This window comes from Aplidium turbinatum, chromosome 6, assembly GCF_918807975.1.
Source record: "Aplidium turbinatum chromosome 6, kaAplTurb1.1, whole genome shotgun sequence".
Lineage (NCBI taxonomy): Eukaryota > Metazoa > Chordata > Ascidiacea > Aplousobranchia > Polyclinidae > Aplidium > Aplidium turbinatum.
In genome coordinates this window covers 15,909,685-15,918,371 of record NC_137477.1, presented here as the reverse complement: position 1 = coordinate 15,918,371, position 8,687 = coordinate 15,909,685, and positions in this window count along the sequence as shown.

The following is an 8,687-nucleotide window of genomic DNA, read 5'->3' as shown; positions in this document are numbered from 1 at the left end:
GAGGAACCCGTATTACGGATCCAGAGATAGTTAGGAAATCTGGGTAGTGGTGGTGAGAAACGATTGCTTTGGTTTATGTAGAGCATGGCCACGTGGCCATGTGTAGAGGTGGATTGTTCGGCATAATTTCCTGTAAAGCAAGATACACGTAGTAGCTTTTTCAAGATCAAATGCTAATGTTTAAATCATGTACAGAACATAACTTATTACTATCAATAACGTGGTTTTAGGTTTGTGCTATGGAAACTCAACCGGAAAAGACAATTGTGCTGAAAAAATAACAAAAAGTGGATTATCATAGGCCTATATCCTGACGTGATAGCAAATTCTGATTTTAGATTTGAGCTCAGCACACGAAATTTACTTAGAAATAATTGTTAATTTGTCCTGCAAAAATTTCTTGTAGACCAGTGAATAATCATAGTCATGTTTTAGTTTTGCACCTTAAGGAAAATCAGAGATGTACATATGCGCCGCAAATTTTACGCCGTAGACTTGCGGCGTAGACTTTTTGTTTACGCTAACGCTTACGGCCACATTTTTTTGGACAGTTGTTGCTTGAGGCTACGTTGTAAAGTTTTCGCGGTTTTTTAGCGCATAGCGTCAACACATACTTCTTAATGTATTTTTTTCTTTACAACACGCCAATACCTTCCAGCGCTGCCGTTGAAAGAATGTTTTCAATGGGCAAAGACATATTGAAACCAAAACGCAGCAAAATGTCAGATGAACACTTTCAGATGCTTGTGTTTCTTCGTGGAAATTCAAAATAAAACTTTTTTGTTTCGAATGGTTTATACGGTGTGAATGTTTGGCACCTAGCAAACAAAATGAGTTTACGCTAGTATATGCGCTGACGCTGACGCCGCCAACTTTTTTACAAGTTACGTTGACGCATACGGCGTATGATTTTTCGAACGTTTGCGTTTACGCTGACGGCGTCAATATTTTTTGTATGCGCGTACATCACTGAGGAAAATACATCACAACATCACAAGCTCTATACTCACAGTGCTTCGCTCGTTGTACATAACATCATCATGCTGCATGTCATCAGAAAAAATGAATTTGCCAGAGTGAATTACTATCCTGTGTGCAAAAAAGCTTTGCGTTAAGTTTATTTTTTACTTGTTTTTTATATGCTATTTGAATGTGGATATTCATTATTTTGTTTTAGCTGATAAATGATAGTCGTCTCGATAAGCCGATCATCTTAATTTGCGCACATCCGCCATGTATAAAAAAAAAATCAGATCATTCCAAAAATTTACTTTTTTCCAACCTCTTTCTTATGAAGCACAACGTATCTATTGTGGAATTGTATGCTCTACGTGGCAGGTGCATTCACAATTCTGTAGGTCACTGAGCAGTAAAAGGAATAAGTTGACCAATCCGAAGGCAGAATGTAACTTATATACCAACTTTTATGTCCACAGCACATGATTTACTATACCAAAGTTTTATAGAATTTGTGGATTGCCCTCTTGTTTTTCTTGGGCTACAAAGACTTAATCTCTTTAAAACTATTTTGTGGTATAGATTTGCAGTAGCGAAGTCACGTATTAGGCTGTAAAACGCGTTGCTGAAGGTGGCGACAGTTCAAAGCTGTTTTGAATCTTAGCCTGCTTCAGGTGGTCTACTCATATATTTCAAACCAGTTGCGTCGCTGGTGGTTAAACTATAGGACTGGATCTATACTGTAATAATCTGATTTTGAATAGCAATTTATGATGACATTCTTTGGAGGTTTGATCTCGGTTAGGCTACATTACCAGAAACCGGTACCTACCTCAAGTAATAACGTTTTGCTTAAGGTTACAGTCACATGCCCTAGCTAAAGTGACGAGGCCTAAAAAGGTAAAAAAGTGCTAACGTTACTTTAACATAACTATCTAACGTTACTAAACGTTACCATTTAACTATTACTGTACTATAAAACGTAACTAACGTTACTGGACTGCAAAATTTAAGCCTACTACTATCCATTTAAGCAAAAACAATTTCTGAGATATGATATAGGCTATCGAAAATTCTTTGCTCAACCGATTAATTATTATTTGATAGGGCAAAGTGGGGCGTGTTGTCACAATTTTTGCAAATCAGCATATATCTCGTTCTGTACCAATGGTATCGAGATGCTAGATAGTGCAATTGAAAGAGGTATCATTCGACTTCTTTTTGCTACCGGTACAACTAAAGTTTTTCTGGATTATTTCGTCTTTACATAAATGCATGTTTAATGCAAGTGAATGGGCTGTGACAACACGCCCCACCCCGGGGCGTGTTGTCACAAAATTTCTGCACATGCTTTATGACTAAAATGTGACAGAAACCAACAAAAAGTGGTTTTAATACAGGCTGAACGAATAAAAAAATATGCGAAATGCAAAAAAATTTAATTTCAACATATTGGTAAAAATTTTATGCCCATTGTCACAAACAATAGAAATGTCATCTTGAGAATTATGTGTCACTATCGAATAAATGTGTGTATCATTATCTAATATTAATTTTTATTACCTAAAAAAGCGTTGTATTTTAACAAATACGCATATTACCTCGTTGTATAAGCATAAATAATTTTTTATGTTTCTTACTATTAAAAATGCACACCACGGGGCGTGTAGTCACAGCTGTGACAACACGCCCCATAGTATGAAATCACGTGGTTTCAACAACCATGTGTACATCTCTACTTGCATGTCTTATCTGTTTGGTATGATGAAAAGAACAGGCTTAAAGCTAACGAATGGTACCTTTCCTGATCAGTTATGATCATACCTTAGTTTGCCAGACCATTTTTTAGTTTAGTTATAAAACCTGATTTTGCCCAAAATTCAATGGCACTCCTCATAAATTCTGCTGTGGTGACAAATTTACTAACCTTCACTGCTTGTACGAAAGAGAACTGAAAACTATGCGTTCAAATTGAAAACTTGTGGTTATACGCTTGGGTTATCACATGGAAATCGTGCTGTGACAACACGCCCCTGTGACAACACGCCCCACTTTGCCCTATTTGATTACACTGGTCAACAAAAACAAATTTTTTGCATGAACCTTGAGAACTGATTTAGGGTAATTTTGGGGTGCTGAATCCGAATCTGAGCTCAGATTTCCTCTATCACATTATGTGTTTTTGCAGTCTCCATATTCTATATTGATGACTTACGTAAAAGTTGCTCATTCACTCACGAGTTTGACACAACACAACCAAACACAATTTAAAATTATATCAAGTTCGCGCACAAAGAGTCGTTTATGGCACCGAAGGGACTTGCAGCGAGACCGCAGCATTTGAGACGAGACTGACAGCTTATGAGACTGGGTGTATTTCATAAGCGTTTTGTAGGAACGAGTCACCAAGTTCGAGATATGGAAGATTTTAAGTTAAAGAGTTTTAAAGTTAACGACCATTTGCTGTAGTATAGGAAGTGTTGTCATTTTTAAAGATACGTTTGACTGTAAGAGCATTAGTTTTTTATCAGGAATGTAATGGAAATGATAAATGGAGATGACAGTGAGGTTGAAGACTTTGCAGAAGATAGTGACTTCGATGGCGACGGTTGTCAAGATTCTCAGGTATTGATTAACTTAGTCAATTTAAAATTTAATGTACTTATTTTTAAACTTCAAGATTATTGGACACCTGGAGTTGGACTTAGATTAGGGGTCGGCAATCATCGGGCCATGCATCACTAATGCCAAATTACTACAAAACTTGCAAACTTTTTTGATCAACCGGGCTAGTGCTAAAATACGAATTTTATTTTTAAAAATCAGTAAACGTTTGCTGTGAAAAATACTCAAACACCTCACATAATCAAATAGCAGCGTTATTGATAGAATCCATGCAAGGTGTTGTCGCTTGTGTATGTGGGCCTGTGTTTCATTGCTTTGTGTACATGCTCAGACAGTAAAATCCATCATTTTTACATAGATTCAATGTTTGCAGACGTTTAATCAATGTAAAAATGATAGATTTTACAGGTTCTTATTGAAAAACAAGTTATAGTTATTTTTGAAACTATTGCAGACTGTTGGTAAAGATCAAAGTGACACTAGTGATGATGATTGATGATCAACCTCTGTCCCACTTGATTCCACAAACAGCCAGGAGCTCATCCTACAGATCAAGTGCATCCTATCAGTGGAGAAAGAAAGATTTCGTTCCGCCCAATACTACTTTTACTGGCCCTACAATCCAAACTCCTGATGATGAACTGTTTATCTCCATTTGTATATTTTCAGCAATTTATAACTTCTAACCTTCCATGCACAAATGTCAGAAAAAAGAACATTTCGCACTAGCCCACAAAAGTTGATAAGAGAGGACAGTGTAGATTATGTGAAAAAAAAACAATACAAACACTTTATGCTCTAAATGTAATGTAAGATTGTGTTTTGTAGAAGAAATTGTTTTGTTGATTTTCATGTCTGAAATGTATGCAGGCATTGCTAAATTTACAAGATTGTTCGATCAGTTTCACTGTTCAAAAATTGAGATGTGTGTACAACTGTATATTCGTTTTTCTGTTTTTGCTAAATTGTATTTTATTGCCCAATATTACGTAAATCTCCCAGACAACAAAATCTGTCATTTTTGCATTGGTTCCATGTCTACAGACGTTGAATCAATGTAAAAATGGCTGATTTGTTAGCTGGGGTCACAAAGTCAAAATGTACTGTAAATACCCGTTGTGACATATATGTCACAAGGTAAAAATCCCCCTAAAAATAATCAAATGTGGTTTTTTGCACTAATTGTTTGATGTACAAGATGTAATCGGCTAAATAACTGAAAATAATTTTTTTTCAGCTTGTTTATGTTGGTCTGGGTTCTGTGGGGTTAATTTGCAGGTTTAGAGATAGTGTTTGTAAAGACGTTTTCCTGATTTATCTTTCTGGTACATTAGTTAACATGTCTACGACTTCCAAGCGAAAGAAGTGTTGCAATGACCCTGATATTTTCTGTTATATCCGTGGTTGCTTCACTTTATAACCTCACATCAAGAGGTAACATCAATACTTTTATCAAAAGAGTATAGCTTGCTTATTTCGGAGCACCACTTGGTGACCAGGACAAAAATTGGGCGCCTCATCAAGTCTGCATAACTTGTGTCAAAACGCTGAGATGCTAGTCTCAAGGAAAAAATGATAAGCTCAAGTTTGGCGTGCCAATGGTTTAGAGTAGTGGTTCTTAACCTTTTTTCTGACACGTCCTGTCGCCCTCCTTTAGCATGGATCACATGCTTTTCGCCTCTTCCCAACTTTGAAAATGTGTAACACCAAAAACAATTTTGTTTATTTATTGAGCATGGTTGCCTACATGAAAGTGAGAAACCGTCTTTAAAATTTCTTTTTAGCAACTACACAATTATTGCTAAAATAGGTTTAACTCCAGAAATTGCGCAACGTATCGTTGCTACAGTTTTTAACTCACGGTCTGTCCTTGGTCTTGACAGCAACTGCAATAGAAAATGTAGCGAAGATAATGGGGATCCAAGCACTGTTAGTATTTGAGTATCCTGAGTTGAAGCAAGCAAGTAAAAGCGAAGATGATCTCGAATTCCTGTTCTTCGATGTCTCGCTTAGCTTCAGGGTTAAACTTCAAGGCATAACTCTTTTGTGGTTCTTCAAAAATATTTTTGATGGATTTCTAGGCTTCTGGAAATTATTTTATGATTTTTGCTTTCAAAGCATTTGGATGAGTTATTGGTTGATTCATCAGCTCGAACTCATAGTTAAACTACCATTTACAAATGCAGCATCCAAGCTAGTGAAGCTTACTCAATTCCCTCGTGCAACTCGACTTTTCCAGAGTTTCTGTTAGCATACTTTTTTAGACAACCACCAAACATTCGTGTGGAAAAGCCAGGTTTTTGACCAGATTACATGTCCTTACACAGACGATTAAAAAGAGCTCCAGGTTGTATAAAGTTGAGAAATTTGATAACTATGTTCAGGATACCCTTTATAGTTTGCTAAAAGTAGAGTCTTAGATGCTAAGGCTTCGCGATAAACAATGCAATGAATACTTCACAATGCAGATATTAACGACTTGTTTTAGGCTGATGCTGCGAGTTCGCTGTAGTGATGAATCGCACTAGCTTTCGGAACACAGTTTCCCAGTCATGTGCTATGACCAGGGCCCACAAGAGGGAGGACAACCGGTGCATTGCACCGGGGCCCGGTGAGTTCAAGGGGGCCCGACAAAATGTCTAAATTCACGTGTTAAAGTTGATTTCAACAATTTGCATGAAATATTGTTTATATATTAGTTCCGTATGTCGATTGAGCCCCCCTCATGGGTAGGCTATGCCTTTTTTTAAAACTACAGAATTTTTAATTTTTTTAGGTTAGGCGGCCCGACAAAATGTTTAAATTTGCGTGCTCAGGTCGATTTTGCATAAAACATTGTTTTTTATGTGAGTTTTGTATTTCGATTGGGCCCCCCTCATGGGTATGCCCTTTTTCAAAACTACAGAATTTTCACTTTTTTTAGTTCATGGGGCCCGACAAAATGTTTAAATTTGCGTACTCAGGTCGATTTTGCATAAAATAATGTTTTTATATTAGTTCCGTATGTCCATCGAGCCCCCTCATGGGTATGCCCTTTTTTAGAACTACAAAATTTTCGATTATTTGCATTCAAGGGACCCGACAAAAAAATTAAATTTGCGTGTTAAGGTCAATTTTGCATAAAATATTGTTTTTTTATATTAGTTTTGTATTTCGATCGGGCCCCCTCATGGGTAGGCCCTTTTGTAAACTACAAAATTTTCAATTTTTCAAGTTCAACGGTCCGACAAAATGTTTAAATTTGCGTGCTCAAGTTGATTTTGCATAAAATATTGTTTTTTACTGTATATTAGTTTCGTATTTGGATTAGTTTTGTATTTCAATTGGCCCTCTTCATGGGTAGCCTATGCTCTTTTTTAAGACCACCGGTACAGAATTTTCAGTTTTTTACTGTCAAGGGGGCCTGACGAAATGTTTAAATTTGCGTGCTAAGGTCGATTTTGCATATAATATTATTGTTTATATATATTAGTTCATATATTAGTTCCATATTTCGATTGGGCCCATCAAGGGCATTCTTTTTTTTAAAAACTACAGAAAACACACATTGCAGTGTGAATGAATATTTCAGTTTTGTTCAATGTTTTAATTTCAGTGTTAGTTTGGGTGCTTTAATGTAAATATTTGGATGTGCATGTTTTGATAAGCAATTGATTGATCAGGGTAGGTTACAGTCATTACACAGAATGTATTTAATGCATTTTTCTGACATCTTGTCAATTTATGACACAAGCAAGCAGTGACAGTTATGTGTAATCATGTTGAACTGGCACAATTTTAGTTTTACCGGTATATACATATCTAGTGAGTAGGTTACTGACCACCTGCTGTAGAAAAGAAGAGAAAGTGACCCTCAATCTTGCTTGAATGCAGTTTCACTCAAACAAGCAAGGAAAACTAAAGGAGTAAAAATAAGAAGCAGCCTATTGATCCTGAAATGAAGTTGGTATTTCTTAATGTCATGAACAATAGCAATGCATTCATTCAAGTTTCTCTCCTAGTCTCTGCAGATTTTAACGTTATAAATGATATTGTATGTTAATGTAAAGCTGTATGCACACATATGCAATGCTACGTCAGCCACGCCGGATAGTGTTGCCATTTTTATCTTCAACGTGGCTATTTTTACCCAGTTTTGCCATGGTTTCAGAGTTAGGATTAAAGTTAAGAAGGGTTAAGGTAAGGGTTAGAGTTAAAATTAAGGTTAAGGTTTTGATCTATGCCCAGGACTAAAGAAAATTTCCAAAATACAAGTTTTTGTTTTCAACAGCTATAAGCTTTTCCTCAAATTAGGGCAGAATTCTTTATCTAGCAACGCAACGGTTTTATCTTTGTGTATAACTGTGTGTATCTGTGAATTTAAAGTCATAAACACCACTAAAATACTGCATTCTTTGTGAAGTAATTAAGTGATAGGCTAATACTATTAATGTATTCTTTGTATTATTTTTTAAACAGGTCTGGTTTTAAAATAAAAACACTGTGCGGAACACCATGTATGCATTGGCCTTGTGGATTAACGCGCACTGCAAATTTTGCTTGTGATTTGTGAGATATCACGTGACATGTCACGCTGGGGGGCCCGGCAGCAACATCTGCACCGGGGCCCGGCAGGGTTCTTGGAGGCCCTGGCTATTACGAATGGTGGTGGAGTCAGTTGGTCGTTGTTTCATACGGCTCTTTTGTTTAGCTTTAGGCTGCTGTCTTGAGTGCTGTCTGTTGAGTTTCTGTGTTGTTAAGCGTTATTGCTGTGAAATTTTATTGAATCAGTTGATGAATAGATTAGGTGAGCTACCCCTTAGGTTGATGTAACACCTTAGCTCAGATAAACATTCGGTCTTTGATCATCAAGAACAGTGCCTCGCCGACTTTGAATTTACAATCATTACCAGAGCCAACGATGCGGTACAATTACGCTTTAAAGAGGCCATTTTCATAAGTAGACAGAGTCCAAAGATCAACAACCGTTCGGAAAAGGAAAAACTACCTCACCTAACCTATAAATCAACTGATTCAACAAAATTCCATTGCAATAACGCCCAATAACACAGAAACTCAACAGACAGCATTCAAAACAGCAGCCTTAAGCCCATAGGTGTAGGAGC